Raw genomic sequence first — 16,172 nt, 5'->3', positions numbered from 1 at the left:
TAAAGGTAGAACTATTTTGTTATTGTTGCATGCTGTCAAGTAGTTTCCAATTTATGATACTGAGGGTTTGTGAATCATCCAAGGTTTCTATGGCCAAGCAGGGAATCAAACCCTAGTTTCCACCATCATAGTCCAATGCTCAAACTACTACACCACGCACAACATTGCAAATTCATGTGAATTAGAAAAAATTCAAGCTTTGCTATAAATTCCAGTATCATTCTGTTCTATTTAGTGTTTCCAGATCTCCAGTTACTGCCATGAGCCCCAGAATCCTCTTCTCTAGCTCTTGATTTATGTATCTGTGTGCTCTTCTTTTGTTAAACCTATTTATTAATTTCAATTTGAAAGACGTTCTTTGTGCAATTCTGCTTGATGTTTGATCTATCAATTTTAATGACAAAACCAGAGCTTGTGTCCTGTGATGTCATCAGGGGCCATCTGTAGATCTCAGGTTTTAGACCTGCAATGTCAGGACCTTGCATGGTACTAACCTGACAGCCCTATGTGCTCTGGTTGTGTCTTTCTGAATGGCAAGGGGTTGGATTGGATGGTCATTGTAGTCTCTTCCAACTCTACTGTTCTATGATTTTATGTATGACAGATCATCAAGGTCTTGGTAAACATTCTCATTGTGGCACTTGACTGGTATTGCAACAATTGGCAAAATTGTGGCCATGGGGAGCCCTCTCAGCCCAGTAGTAGCAAATTTCTATATGGAATACTTTGACAAACAGGCCCTAGAAACAGCACCAAAAAAGCCAACTGTTTGGTTCAGATACGTAGATGACACCTTCACAATTTGGAGCCATGGAGAAGAAGAACTCAGCAAGTTCCTGGACCATCTTAACAGCATCCACCCAAACATCCAATTCACCATGGAAAAAGAAAAGGAAGGAAAACTGCCATTTCTAGATGTTCTGGTCATCCGCAAACCCAATCAACAATTGGGCCACACAGTTTACAGAAAACCTACACACACAGATAGATACCTTCATAAAAACTCCAACCATCACCCAAGTCAAAAAAGGAGCACAATCAAAGCCCTGACAGACCGTGCACAAGGAATCTGCGAACCTCACCTCCTCCAAGGTGAACTCAACCACCTAAACTGGGCTCTACAGGCCAATGGATACTCCACCACAGACATCAGAAGAGCTGCAAGGCCAAGAACAAGCCATGAGAGTCAAGACAAAGATCCACCCAGAGGAAAGATGTTCTTACCATACATCAAGGGAACTACTGACCGCATAGGCAAAGTGATGAAGAAGCACAACCTACAAACTATCTATAGACCCACAAAGAAAATCCAACAAATGCTACGGTCAGCGAAGGACAAGAGGGATCCTCTCTCCTCTGCAGGAGTCTACCGGATACCATGCAGCTGTGGACAAGTATACATAGGGACCACCAAACTCAGCGCCCAAACAAGAGTCAAAGAACATGAAAGGCACTGCAGACTAATTCAACCAGAGAAATCAGCTATAGCAGAGCATTTGATGAACCAGCCTGGACACAGAATACTATTTGAGAACACAAAAATGCTGGACCATTCTAACAACTATCATGTCAGACTACACAGAGAAGCCATTGAAATCCACAAGCATGTGGACAACTTCAACAGAAAGGAAGAAACCATGAAAATGAACAAAATCTGGCTACCAGTATTACAAAACTCCAAAATCAAAGTAGATGGGAACCAACACAATGAGGACTTGACTGAACAAAGGATGCCCCCAGGCAAGGGACAAAACATTTCCAATGCCAATTAGGGTGATTAACTGAAACATTAATGCTGGCTCACAGTGACAAAGAACTCTTGCCACACCTTGGACTATACACAGATATATATTCTTTCCTTTCCTTACTTAGTTTATCCATACCTCACAACCTCTGAGGATGCCTGCCATAGATGTGGGCGAAACGTCAGGAGAGAATACTTCTGGAACATGGCCACACAGCCCGAAACACATACAACAACCCCAATTGGCAAAATATTCAAGTGGCAAGTAGAACACAATCTCTGACCAGTGGACTGTGTTTGGCCTGGTGATTCTCATGTTTTGCAGGCACCCACTTAATAAGAGCATATAAATAGTATAAATTATCAGTATTATGTTTTCATATTGTCAATTACTAGAACACTAGATTACACCATGTAGTCAAATCTCTACTTTTTTTTAAGCGATTGGTAAAAACAAATTGCCATATTTTAATACATATGATGCAATGATTTTGATGTGGTGGGAGAAAGTGGAAGAACATAATTTGGAAATTTATTAGCATCAGCAGATATATATTATATGCCTCCATTATAATGGAATAACTCTTCCTAGTTCAGAGGAAACTCCAATTAAAAACCCACACTCTTAGCTTGTGACTAATTCTGCTAATCCACTAATTACACTGATTACTGCTTTCAGCTGCCAGCATATGTTAACTAAAGATCTCCTAAAACAGCCTCCTGATTTTTTTTTCTTTGAAGTTAGCACATCTCAGTGTTCAGTGCATCTGGGTTTTTTGTTTGTTTTTTTAATTTGGCCTCTGGGCCCATATATTTCATTTTAAACAAAATCAGTAAAATCTAAGATTGAATAACTACAATTGCACCTCAGTAATGTGACATGCTGTCCTAACTGCAGCCTCTGCATGAAATTTCAACCTGAAGTTTTCTATATGTATAGCCAAAGTTTATAACGGCACTCCATGCAGTCATGCTGGCCACATGACCTTAGAGGTGTCTATGGACAACACCAGCTCTTCGGCTTAGAAATGGAGATGAGCACCAACCCCCAGAGTCAGACATGACTAGACTTAACGTCAAGGGAAACCTTTACCTGTACCTTAACCTAAGTTAACTGATGTTTTCTATATGGGCAAATATATAGAAATCAAACACAAATACAGTGCAAGCAAAATTGAGTGCTTCTACATTGACCATCAGTAGAGGATAGGGAAAGAGAGCAAGTCAGATTTAAATTAGCTTTCCTCAAGCTGGTAACCTCCAGACATTTTGGACTGCTAGTGATAGGAATCATGGGAGTTGAAATCCAAATTCTCTGGATGGTCCCAGATTTGGGAAGGCTACTTTAGATGCTTATGTAGCAGTGTTTTCATGAATAGTAAGCCAACTGTTTGAAGTAAGAACTAGTTCTTGTTGAAATCTTGTCATTGTACTGTATCCTAGCAGCAAAAAGTTATTTTTAGAAAATATCTACAGCACATATTGGCACTTTCTATTGTATTATTATAATCTTTTGAATAATAAAGTAAATTAGAATATGTGGGTGTTGATGTATACCAGGGATCCCCAAACTTTTTAAACAGGGGGCCATGTCACGATCCTTTGGACCGTTGGAGGGCCGGACTATAGTTGGCCACTGAGCAATAATAATAATAATAATAATAATAATAACAACAACAACAACAACAACAACAACAACAACAACAACAACAATAAAAAAGAGGGTTGGCAGAGACCCTTTGGGCCATTGAGTCCAATCCCCTTCTGCCTTTGTGCACCGAAAGCACAAGCACAGCACCCCTGACAGATGGTCACCCAGCCTCAATGATGATGATGATGATGATAATAATAATAATAATAATAATAATAATAATAATAATAAAGAGGGTTAGAAGAGACCCCTTGGGCCATTTAGTCCAACCCCCTTCTGCCTCTGTGCACCAAAAGCACAAGCAAAGCATCCCTGACAGATGGCCACCCGCCTCAATGTTAATAATAATAATAATAATAATAATAATAATAATAATAATAATAATAATAATAATACAGGGTTTTGGAACACAATACTCCTGACCTCACAATCGTGTTAAAAAACAAAGTATGGATTGTCGATGTTGCAATCCCAGGTGACAGCAAGATTGAGGAGAAACAACAGGAAAAGCTGACACGATATGAGGATTCAAAAATCAAATTACAAAGACTCTGGCACAAGCCAGTCAAGGTGGTCCCAGTGGTAATCGGCACACTGGGTGCAGTGCCTAAAGACCTAGGCCTGCACTTAACACAATCGGCGCTAACAAAATTACCATCTGCCAGCTGCACACATTATTCGCCGATACATCACACAGTCCTAGACACTTGGGAAATGTCCGACATATGATCCAATACAACAGCCAGCAGAGTGTCTGCTGTGGACTCATCTTGTTGTTTTTCAAATAATAACAATAACAATAATAATAAGGGTTTTAAGAGAAGAAGAGACCCCTTGGGTCATTTAGCCCAACCCCCTTCTGCCCTTGTGCTGTGGGGGCCGGATAAATGGCTTCGATGGGCCGCATCCAGCCCCCGGGCCTTAGTTTGGGGACCCCTGATGTATACAGTATCTGACTTTCACATAAGTACTACTAAGTATAATACCTAAAGTGTTCTTTTCATCATAGAAGTTATTTATTAATAATACATTTTAGAAAAAAATGCTAAGAGAGCAATGCTTTGAAAATAAATGTAAATTCGTAGAAATATAGTGGCAGAGATATTATGTTTGACTGAATGTTTTAGGAAATTGAAAATTTTATTTTAAGCTTCTTTAAAGTTTCTGGTTAGTTGACTGAAACCAGTTGACTAGTTGCAAACACATACCTATCACATTAGACATCTTACCCAAATGTATGTGTGTTTCTGGCCTAAGAATGTGGGGAGTTCCTAATATCAAATCAAACCACTGATTGGTCTCATCTGGTCCAATATTTTGACACTGTTTGGTAGTAGCTCTCCAGGTTTTCAGGCAGACTTTTCCGCCATGCTTGGAGATGCCAAGAATGGCACCTGGAATATTCTGTATGCCAGGCATATGCTCCAGCATGGAACTGGGCACTCTCCTCCCAGTTTCTTTACCTATCTCCCCAGTCACTGTGTCTGTCCTTTCTCCCTCTCACTAACATGGATCAAACTATGACAGCTCATGAAAATGTATCCCAAATGAATTCTCCATTTTCTGTCACATGTCAGTTATCAAGCTATAATGAAAATCTTTATTTTAAAACCAACTGGAGCATCCCAGTTCATAGAATGTTTGAATATGTATTCTTGGTCTTTTGAAAATGTAAATCAAATAGAATTTTTAGTTATCCATCATGAAACTCAATACATACGGATAATAAGTGTTTGTCTTTTTCTGTATGGTGAATACAACTGATTCCCATTTCTTTACACATATTAATATTTTTTCTTTTACCATTTCTATTGCTGATCAATTATTTGATGTGTCTGTATGTTAATCATGCTGTTTTTCTGGGGTTAACTCCCAAACCCTAACCTATTTGCCTTTGGTTCATAATCCAGGCCATAGTCAGACATCATCTGTCTTGCTAACTCACCCTTTTGGCCTGGATGGTGAACATCTTGTAGCCCCTGGAGACCTCTTCACATAGGCCAGCACACCGTCCCTCCTTTTAAACCATCAAAGTAAATAAAACACTCCCTAATGTCTTTCCCCTGGTTTAAAAGAGCAGATGTACCCTTAGACCAGGCAGGATTATGCACATACGTTACAGTGCAGGCTGTCTAATTAAGATCAAAAAGATCCATTACAGATCATGCCAGATGAGGCCTTTGTGCTTAATATGGCTTTGCAAAACAACTAGCTCTTTACAACATTTGCTTCTTCTTTTCTTGCACTTAATACAAACATTTTTTTTAACATTTTGAGCTTTTCCTTTTTCACCTTTTGCTTCTCAAATTACAAAACTGTGCATACCATGTATTCTTTTGCTATTTTGTTTAAGCATTTAAAAAAAATGAGGACAGTGACAAGCAAAGCAGAAATAGAGGCCACTCCCTAGTTTCTAATGGACATATTGGTCAGTGAAATCGACACGTGTCTGCTATTTCTATTCCTTTTCCCAGCAAATAGCTGAAACAATGACTCATCTAATCATTCGGAGACAATGAACAGCCATTCAGGGTACACTGAAATCCATGTTGGCACCCAGATATAACAATGATACAATATGATTACAAAGCAAAATCACTAAGGAAACATGAAGATCCACTTAGACCATACTGATATTAATCCCATAGGTGAAGCTCTAACTGTGTAAGTGCATTTTCTATGATAGTTAAGAGGAAGTTTGTCCAACCACTGATATTCTCTCTGTATTTATGTAAGATCAGCAAACGCAGCTGCCAACCTGGTTTTGTTGGCTACACCTTTACTGCAATTGCAGTAGAAAGCTCACTTGATTTCCTGTTAAAGGCATAGTCAAGAGCCACTGAACGTTCCTTTTAGAAGTTTAATAACAACATTCTTAGATAAAAGAAATACTCCCCTTTTTTGGACAACATTTTTAGGAAGAGAAGTCTGTTTGTCTTTTTGAAGCTGTTAAAAAGGCACAGCATCCCATTTAAAGTCAATGCAGCATCAACTGCTTTTTCAAGATGGGTTGGCATTTTTAAGAATTCAGATGTCTTGCCATCAAAACCTACCGGACACCACCAAAGATTTTTAAAGGTTAAGAATATAGCATGCTTTTAATTACAGTAAAAACAAAAAAAGATAGGTGGATATGGATTTGCAAAATAAACCTTCTTGCCTCCAAGATAACAAGATGAGAAACATATGATCAAGGTACATGAAAGACTAAGGTGTGGAACAAATACATCTTAAGGACTTCTTCCGTCTGGGTGTCAATTTTTTTGGCTCCATTTGGTGCTTGTAGGCCTTTGTCTAAGCCTCTCTACTGGAAAAAATACATATATTTGGGCATACAGCATCTCTCCACCAAACCGATCCTCAGGAGGCAAAACACAGGCGCTTTAATAATAGGAGAAGATTCATCCAGATCAGGCAAGCCACACACACAAATATGAATCGGCTTAACACTCACCATCTCCTGCTCACACCATCCTCTTTTGATGTTTACAGCACAATCCGGAGGATGCAAAACTAGGAGGTGCCTTGTTTGACCTGCTGCATGATGCTGTGACATCAGTTCAGATGATGCAGCTCATTATGGGAAAGGCTGCTGTTGCCATGGCAACCGAGATGTGATAGGAATCCTTACTGCATTTCCAGGGGAGCCCGAGACAATACAGAAGCCTTTTAAAGAGACAGACCAGAAATGCAAGAAGGGATGGGAAAGTGCAGTGTCACTGTATTTTGGGGTTTTTAAAAAAAATACATGTAAGTGTTGCAGCCAATTTATTTAGATGTCTCTTCAGAGAAAACATGGTCTGCAAATATTAGTCCTGTGCTATTGGTCAACTGATCTACATATAGTCAAGTTCAGAAATGATTTTTTTTTTCGTGTGAGGAGAGGCTTGAGAAACTGCAAGTCACTTCTGGTGTAAGAGAATTGGCTGACTGCAAGGACGTTGCCCAGGGGGACACCTGGATGTTTTTATGTTTTACCATCTTTGTGGGAGGCTTCTTTCATGTCCCTGCATGGAGATGGAGCTGATAGAGGGAACTCATCCACGCTCTCCCTGGGTTGAATTCGAACCGGCAACCTTCAGATCAACAACCCAACCTTCAAGTCAGCAGTCCTGCCGGCACAAGGGTTAAACCCACTGCAAAACGATGTCTGTGTAGGAAAACACAAAGGCACTGACACCTTTATTTGGCCTGGCTAATGAAAGGCATCTTCAAAATATCATGCTGAGCAGAAGACACCTCACCTTGTTCAGCATCAAGTCTAATAAAACATGAACTAAAGTCTTCTTTTTAAAACCTGTCCTATCCATATTAGTTCATGGACCTAGGAATTCTTAGAAATGTTATTTGTGTGTGTATACATTAAAACTGCCATCATACATCTGCCAGTAATTTGGTGCCACTGTTTCAAAACATCTTTTTAAAGCAGTCTTTTTTTATTATTGGCAAGAAAAGAACTTTCTAGGCAGCCAAGTTGGGGAAAAATGCCCCATCATTTCTCAGCTGTAAACTAACCTGCAATATAGTCTGAATGCTGAGCAGTCTGCCTTTCATCTGTCTATCAGACAGACACACAAACGGAGATTCAAGAGCAGCTGAGAGCACTCTCTGTGCCTTCTGAGCCACAGGGCAAGCAGCAATACAGCAAACAGACCCTCTCCTTCATTTCTGGTTCAGGATGGGCCTTGGGGGGGATTACCAGCATCACCACCTGGAATTTGTCTTCATCGTTTTCCCTGAGCCAAAAAGAAATGCAACTTATACAGGCAGCCGTGGTGTAAGATTAAAATAGACCAGTGTGACAATTCACACTTAAACGCAAATGACACATTTTTGGCCTTTAGCCAGCAGTGCTTAGATTAGAGAGAGGTTTTGGCAACACTGCTTTTCCCAGGCATTTTTGGTTTTTCCGAAAATACCCTTTCAACACAACAGACGAGCTCTGCATTTTATAAGCTTGTGCCCAAGAGAAAACAAAAGGACCACAAGGCTTCTAGGTCTTTAGGGTGCCACAAAGGTTCATGTGCCAACGTCTGGAAGCCACGGAAAGTTGTATTCTTGCATACTAAACCTAGCCCCTGCCCCCCCCCCCCTTGCACATGAGGGCTAAGGTTTGAACCATGAACCTGAGGAATTAACCTGAATTTCCTACCAGTAATGAAAATCATAGCTATTACTTAAGGTACAGTTTTGAGAGCAAATTCATATATTTAATTTGGGATACATTTAATAAGAGTTATATAGTGTTGACCTGGGACCTGAGAGATCCAAGTTGAAGTCATACATACATACAAAAAAATGACCAAGTTATAAAGGGGTCAGCAGAGATGGTCTTGACATGATGGTCAAATAATGTTGCAGATGAGTTAATATTCTCTGACAATCTATTCATGTAATACCAATTTTCCAGAATGCTCTTTCAAATTAGCCTAAACCAAGAGTTAATACCAATTTAGAGGAGGCTCACTGAATCAATTGCTCAAGGGTATTTCAACACTTACATAAATTCCCCTGATTCTATGGAGCTGTACTACCTGCAGGGATGAGCAGTGGTGATAAAAAGGAGGGCAGCTGTTAGTGACTGGGAAGAACATAAGGTAAGATTGAGGTTGCAAGTGGGGGAAATGGAAGAAAGCATCTACAAGATTCTTCTACTGTAGATTAGACCTATTGAATCAATTGTTGAATTGTGAGTTGATACTTACTTACTTAGGCAATCCCTCGTTGTCCGAGTATGATGGCCTTCCAAGTGTAATGTCTTGGCGGTGGATACGTAGATGACTGTAGAGCCCTATTCTTGAAACACATGTTCTTTCTCAGTGAGGACATTGGTTTCCAAGTGGAAGGTGGTCCTGATCAGGGTTGGCTTGACATGCCTTCCTCTTGGCACTTTTCCCCCTTTCGCCCTCCATTCGTGCCTCTTTGAATTCCATAGCACTGTTGGCCACAGCTGACCCAAGCTGATACATAGGTACACACATCCTATTGATTCAGCTCATCTCCTTTAGGCAGGATGAACAATAGGAAGTCAGAGAGAGTACAGTTAAATCAACTCAAAAACCAATCTGCTTCTTTTGCCTCCATCAGGCAACAAGAAGGCAGCATTTACTAGTGATGAAAAAGACATAAATAGATGGATTGTCACCTTCTCGTGGTGAGGGGGCTTGCATGTTCTAATGAACCTGCGGGCGAGATGGTTGGAGTCATGTGCTCCCAGGGGGGTTTCCTCAGAGAACCTTATAACAGCTAACAGAGTGGGAAGATTTGGAAAATTGAAATATGGAGGGAGAAATTAAACACGCTATTCCCCAGAGTTAAAGCTGAGATGAAAGTTAGAGCCCTGTGATAATTTTAAATTAAAAATAAAAGCAGCGTCACCACCAATACCATCAAAATATTTTTTGCAACTTATCAGATCTCTAGGTAACTTCTAATAAAACAAGTTTTAACATTTAACATTTAAAAGAGTGAAAATAATTTCAATATTCTGCAAACATATACAATAATATAATATTTTAATAAGTTATAACAGTTGAAAACCAAGTGTATAGATGTGATTGAATTATGAAGCACGAAAGGGTAGTAGGCACAGAGAAAGGCTCTTCCAGCAGACCTCAGTCCTCAGGATAGAATATACATTTCAAGTAGCAAGTGCCTTACCCATTTAGCCTTTCAATACCATCAGCAGAACTTTGAATTCAGTCCAGAAATGTATTGGCAGCCACTTCAATCCCTTTTAAACTGGTGTTATACAGTTTCTGAAAGATGTTTCAGATAGTGCTATGTTTTTCACTAGCTGATGTATCCAAGTAATGTTCAATGGTAGCACCACTTAAAGTGCACTGTAGTTGTCTAATTGGTAGGTCATTAGTACATAAACTACTCTAGATGTTATCTCTGTTCAGAAAAGGCTTTGCCTGGCAGAACAACTGAAGCAAGTCCCAGACAATCCAAGCTATAGAGTTCATTTGAACTTCTAGTGACAGAGATGGATCGAGGTGTGCTCCCAAGCTACACAACTGCTCCTGTGGATTGGAGCTTCAGAACAAGTTACTTAATGTGTTCCTGGATCCAGAACCTGGGTCCAGGAATCCTCAGGCACTCTGTCTTACCAGAATTCAGCTTCAGTTTATTGGTGCTCGTTACATTACCCAGATTCTATTCAATCACTGTGACACACTATATTTTATAATAACCATGGAACTGGACAGTCCACCAATGCCGTTCTCTATAGACAGTACTGTAATCATTGTAATACTGTGCCTTCTCCTCTCATCATATGGAGCCATTCCAGTAAGATTCAATTATTTGTATTGAAATAATTACTGGGAATAATTACTTGATCTTACTGGATTCTGAGAAATCCAGTAAAATGAACAAAATAGCCCTCTCTCACTCTCTGACCCAGATAAGTTTTTAAATGGGGACAACTAAGACAGCGAAAGCAGACTGAAATAATTCTAGATAATCTGTTTCCTCCAAGGATCTCTGAGGTTGCTCAGCTCAAGATCCTTGTCCAAAAAGAAGGCACAGTACAACTTCCAAATCCACTCCAAGACTCCTCATGGATACCTGAAACCATGGATAATAGTGAACCCTGTATTTTGACAATACTTGGGCCAGAAGCATACCACAAAATAGGACCTAGAGAAACCCACAAACACTTTGGGGGGGATTTTTTTTAAGTGTGGGTAAGTGAAACCATAGCTATCTAGTCAATGGATGAGGGAGTTGCACTGTGATTGTGTGACAGTTCACTAGGTCCAGATATGGCCTATTCAGGAGAGAATGCTTGGACTCACTCAATTAAACCATCTGTGCTAGCTTTTAAAAACTGAGATGGGTAAGTGTCAAGTATATATGTTGTGGAATGAACTGATTCAAGCAACTTCATGTTGTGAGATGAACTGATTAAAGCAGCTTCATGTTGTGGGATGAACTGATTCAAGCAGCTTCTTTGTGTCCTCACATTGCAACAACTCAAATGGATCCCAAGAAACATGACCAGTTAGCACATTGAACAACACTCCTGTCTCTATGAGAAATATGAGGTTAATATTATCCTTAAAATGCCTAGGAATTTTGTCACTGCAAATAGCTGCAGGTTCTACTTTTGCCCTCACTGATCTTAATTTGTTCCTCATTACTCGTTATAACTTTACTGGCCAGCCTGTCAAGGAAGATAACGTATATGCTCAGAATGAGAGTTTTATCAACCTCTTTGCTGCATAATAAAAAATCATATTTTCACATGACAAAAATTCAATTTTTCGGTCTGTTTCATTGCCTGTAGATCTTCTGAAAACTAAAGAGAATTAGAGGCTTCATAACCCTACATTACATACATGAGAGAGATTATATCAATGAAATATAATCATTGACATAATCAATGTCATTTCATGATTCCATAGAGAAGTTAAGGTGTCATTACACTGTATAATTAAAACAGCTTGACATCATTTTTATTTCCATGACAGAATATTATAGAATCATGAGATTGGTATTTTGGTGAGGCATTCTTGGTCAGAGAAGATTAAAGACCTTGGAAATCCACAACTCCCAAAGTTTGCATTTAACTGCATTGAACAATTGCAGTTAAAGTGTTGTCAAACTGCATTAATTCTATTATACAGATATACCATTAGACCCACAATGTTGGAAACTGGATCACAGACTATGGCCCCTTCATCACTGCCATATAAAATCCAGATTATCTGCTTTGAACTGAATTATATGGCAGTGTAGACTCAAATAATCCAGTTCAAGGCAGATAATCTGGATTATCTGATTTGATAATCTGGATTATATGGCAGTGTAGAAGGGGCCTGTGCTAGTCCTTAGATTTGGTTCCTGCAATTAAAAACCACATAACCCTTGTTTTGTTGGTCCACAAAAACACCACAGCAATTGGTCTGAATATATTCTGACTCAAAAGTTATATGTGAAAAGGTAACAATTGATATGTCGATTGTATCCACATGTAGTAGACGTGCAAGAACATAAGTTCCTTCTGGAGGACACTGTAGTTTTTACAAGCCAGACGGCTGAATATCACTTTCAATTAAATCCACTTCATGTGCTATTGGAATATTTAAAGAACATGGCTTATACTAAGAACTTTGAATTAGTGTAGAATTTAACTACTGGAAAAATGTTAATCACTTCCAAACAACTCATTTCTTCTGGACTATCAATGAATGAATGGTTTCATAAAACCTGGCATTTGGACTTGCTGGCATTTACCTCAGACTTTTTCATCGACTTAGTGTAACCCAACTCTGGGAACCTTTTGATAAACTTTGAGATTCATTTGTCTTATATGTTTCACCATAAATGTTACATTTACAATAAGTAAGAAATAAATTATGATCAGACAAAAGAAGCACCAAAATATAGTTCTTTGTTTTTCCTTTAAATTGATCTTTTTAATGATAGCAGTTTGAGTGTTAGACTAAGAAGGCTTTCAGACAGCAGGAAAATGTGGGTTTTAAATAGAGGACAAAAAAACCCGGGACCTGAGAGCAGGTCCCCATACAGACCTGTGGGACCATATATGTGGATATGCGTATATGTTAATACAAATATAAGCAGATTTGCATATGTGCATATGAGGTCCATATAACAAAGAGAATTATAAAAACTTCTGTCAGATCTCTCTTTTCCCACAACTATTAATTCAACCTCTGCTTAAAATTTTAAAGTTGAAAAGAGTTTCAGAAAGTTCTAATTGCTCTCTATTCATGCTTCCTTTAAATCAACTGTGTGCCAGTTTCAAAGCCCAATCAGCTGAACATCTGTTTTGGGCTTTTCAAAAGCAGATGTGTACTGGAGCAGTCTCCACAAGTGTGTTGGTGGAGGCGGGGGGGGATCACTTGTTTTTGGCAAGTGCAGGGATATACAGTGATGCTAATATGTCCATTTTCCAGCCAGAATCAGGATAAAGGGGAAAACTTTCATAAAATCAAAACTGTAGTGAGCAATTCTACTTCTGTGGAATTTCTCACTACAGTTTTGAAGTCTCTTTCAATTGATTGCAATTTATAACTAATGTGTGTGTGGGGGGGGGGGGGGGTGTTGGGGTTTTTTTACAAAATTAAACTAATAAAGAAAAGAGTAGTAGAGTGTAACAAGGCAAGCACTTTGGAAAATCATCCACTCATGTGCATTACTTTTAAACTTCAACAAAGAGATTTTGTAGCTGAGTCACTGTGACTGGAATAAGAAACACTGACAAGAATCACTGAAATATCTTCAGGAGTCATAACATTAAAAGATGGCAGATGTTATATTTCTGCAAATATGAAACTGAATTAAAAACAATATTGGCATTTTGTAATCTAACCTCTCCATGAAGCAAACTGAGAAAGATATGGAAAAATTTATTATTATTATTATTATTATTATTATTATTATTATTATTATTATTATTATTATTATTTTATGACACAGCAAACAAGATAGATATGCTGGATTTCGTATCACAAAATCACAAATCGAACACTTCCCAAGTGTCTAGGACTGTGTGATGTATTTTCAGATGATGCGCGCAGATCCCAGTAGGAGGGCTGTTGCACCCCAAGGCAGCTTGAACACTGGAAACCAAACAGAGACCAATAATCATATAATATCTTTATTAAAACAATAATAAATTCAGGAAAGAGTAAGTGGAAAGGATGAGTGAGCAATAGTCCTTTAAGGTCCAAAACACCCGGAAGAGCACAGTTTGAGAAATACCGCACTAATCATAAAGTTACTATGATATGTTGGGATCAGAATTTAGTTAATTTAATGGTGTTCACTTGTATCCATGGTTTCAGGTATGCTCAGTCCAGCCAGAACTGTATCCTTTGTGGATATGGGGATCTTACTGTAATGTAAAACAAAGTGCAATCAACTTTCCAAAGATATACATAATTGAATCAAACTGATGTAAATGTTAAAAACAAAATTAACTTAACATAAAACATCTTTTATTCAATAATAAAGTCATAGTATTGTTACAGAAAAGAATAAAAAACAACAAAGTATCAATTTGTTTAATGTAAAACAGTTTTAAAATTTGTGGTCGAAGACTTTCATGGCCAGGATCACAGTGTTGTTGCATGTCTTTCGGGCTGTGTGGCCATGTTCCAGAAGTATTCTCTCCTGACGTTTCGCCCACATCTATGACAGGCATTAAATAGTTTTAAAATTATTTATTAGCTGCTAATTTTGTTCTGCATTATTTCATAGTCAGAGATGTAAGAGTGAAGCTCTTTGAAGATATTTTTAATTAGTGGAAACTTTCCAGTGCAGATATTGTCTTTATCTTCAGATGTCCTTCATTAATCCATCTGCAAAGAGTATCAGTATTTTCATGGATGTCTTCCAGTCTTATGTTTCCTATTTCACCTTCAAAAGCAAAGTTTCCTTTCTGCATTCAGCATAACTGTAAATATTCATCATAAAGTGTGTAAACCAAAGTTTTCCTGAGCCAAAGCCTTGCACTGGAGATGGTAAATCGTTATGCCTCAACCAGCTTTTCCCGGCTTCTGACACTTCAAAACATGCAATAAGTATAGTCACTTTGATGTTCCTCTGATAGGCTTCTTCTCATAGGCAAATGACTGATAACAGTGCAAACAGAAAATTGGATTGAAGAAGTCTTTATTTTGATCTAGCATTATTTTCAGGCTCTTGCTGTTATTTCTCCAAAAACAGTCCTGGCAACCTTTTCAAGGCAGGCATTCCACAGATATCATCAACAACTTGAAGCAGATTTGGAGGCTTCCTAAATTAGTCTCAGTAGTCTTAATTCTGACAGACAGTTACTTTTGGATAGTTGAAGTATGATATATGCCCAGTTTGTCACACAGGAGAACTGTGTATAATCTGCTGTAGATCTACCACCTGACAGTGTAGCTAAATGAAAGAGAGACCAAATTATGTTGCTTCCTGACCCACACTGACCTTCAGGTGGTCATCTAATCATTGTCTCTTGTCAGATCTCACCATGCAAATTGTATATGAGATCAGGTGATTCTTCCATCCTCCTGGTATGTAAAAATGACATGCCAGGAGGTGGGGATGAGGAGCAATTTTCTTCCTTGTCCACTCCCCTTCCCCTGACATGTCATTTCTACATGCCAGGAGGATGGAAGGAGAACTGTAATGGCAGCCCAGTAAGGTTTTGTAACTTTCAGTCTTGTTTTGAGGGTTTTGGGGAGGGGGTGGGAGCCCACTCATTTTTCTGTGCTCATGGAACTCGAAAAACGGAGATAGTAGTGTGGATTGGGCCCGGGGATCACATGATGCATTTCATTTTTCTGTATAAGAAAAAATGTAAGCTACTACATTTAGGCAGAAAAAAATGAAATGCAAAGATACAGAATGGCTCGAAAAAAGAGCATGTGAGAAAGATCTTGGAGTCTTTGTGGACAACAAGTTGAACATGAGCCAACAGTGTGATATAGCAGCTCTATAAACAAGCTCTAGTTTCTTAGATGTGATTATGGTTATCATGATTTTCTATGGGCGAGCAGATTAAGACTGGTACATGGAATATGTTCTGTATCTCAAAATCTAGAGCTGATAGGGGAAAACTGGTGCCATTTTTAGAAGCAGCAAGTCAAATATACCTAGAAACAGATCTAACGGTTGAGGCAATAAAATGTGTATTGGCCAGCGTTTTTAGTCAGGGCTACATGTCTCAGTCCTTTTTGTTTTGCTTCTTGTGCCCCATGATTTCTTTTTATTACTAATGAATACATTATTCATTACTACCAATGGATAAAAATG

At 38.7% G+C, this 16,172-nt stretch overlaps 2 protein-coding genes across 5 annotated transcripts in view; both read right to left on the bottom strand.

Moving 5' to 3' along the window:
- Positions 1-6,999, bottom strand: part of akap6 (A-kinase anchoring protein 6) — a 337,540-nt gene extending 330,541 nt beyond the window's left edge. For 2 of the 4 annotated variants that reach the window (XM_062968253.1, XM_062968254.1), the window contains exon 1: positions 6,850-6,957. The gene's annotated coding sequence lies outside the window, so the exon portion shown is untranslated. Of the gene's footprint in view, positions 1-6,849 lie in introns of all 4 variants that reach the window. The other 2 variants (XM_062968252.1, XM_062968251.1) reach the window with 2 other exon arrangements.
- LOC100555650 (ubiquitin-like protein 5) overlaps positions 1-16,172 on the bottom strand; it is a 28,665-nt gene that overhangs the window by 7,332 nt on the left and 5,161 nt on the right. The gene's annotated exons all lie outside the window — the stretch shown is intronic.

Source organism: Anolis carolinensis, chromosome 1 (assembly GCF_035594765.1).
Source record: "Anolis carolinensis isolate JA03-04 chromosome 1, rAnoCar3.1.pri, whole genome shotgun sequence".
Taxonomy (NCBI): domain Eukaryota; kingdom Metazoa; phylum Chordata; class Lepidosauria; order Squamata; family Dactyloidae; genus Anolis; species Anolis carolinensis.
The sequence above is the reverse complement of the archived record's forward strand: the minus strand, read 5'-3'. Positions and strand labels throughout refer to the sequence as shown.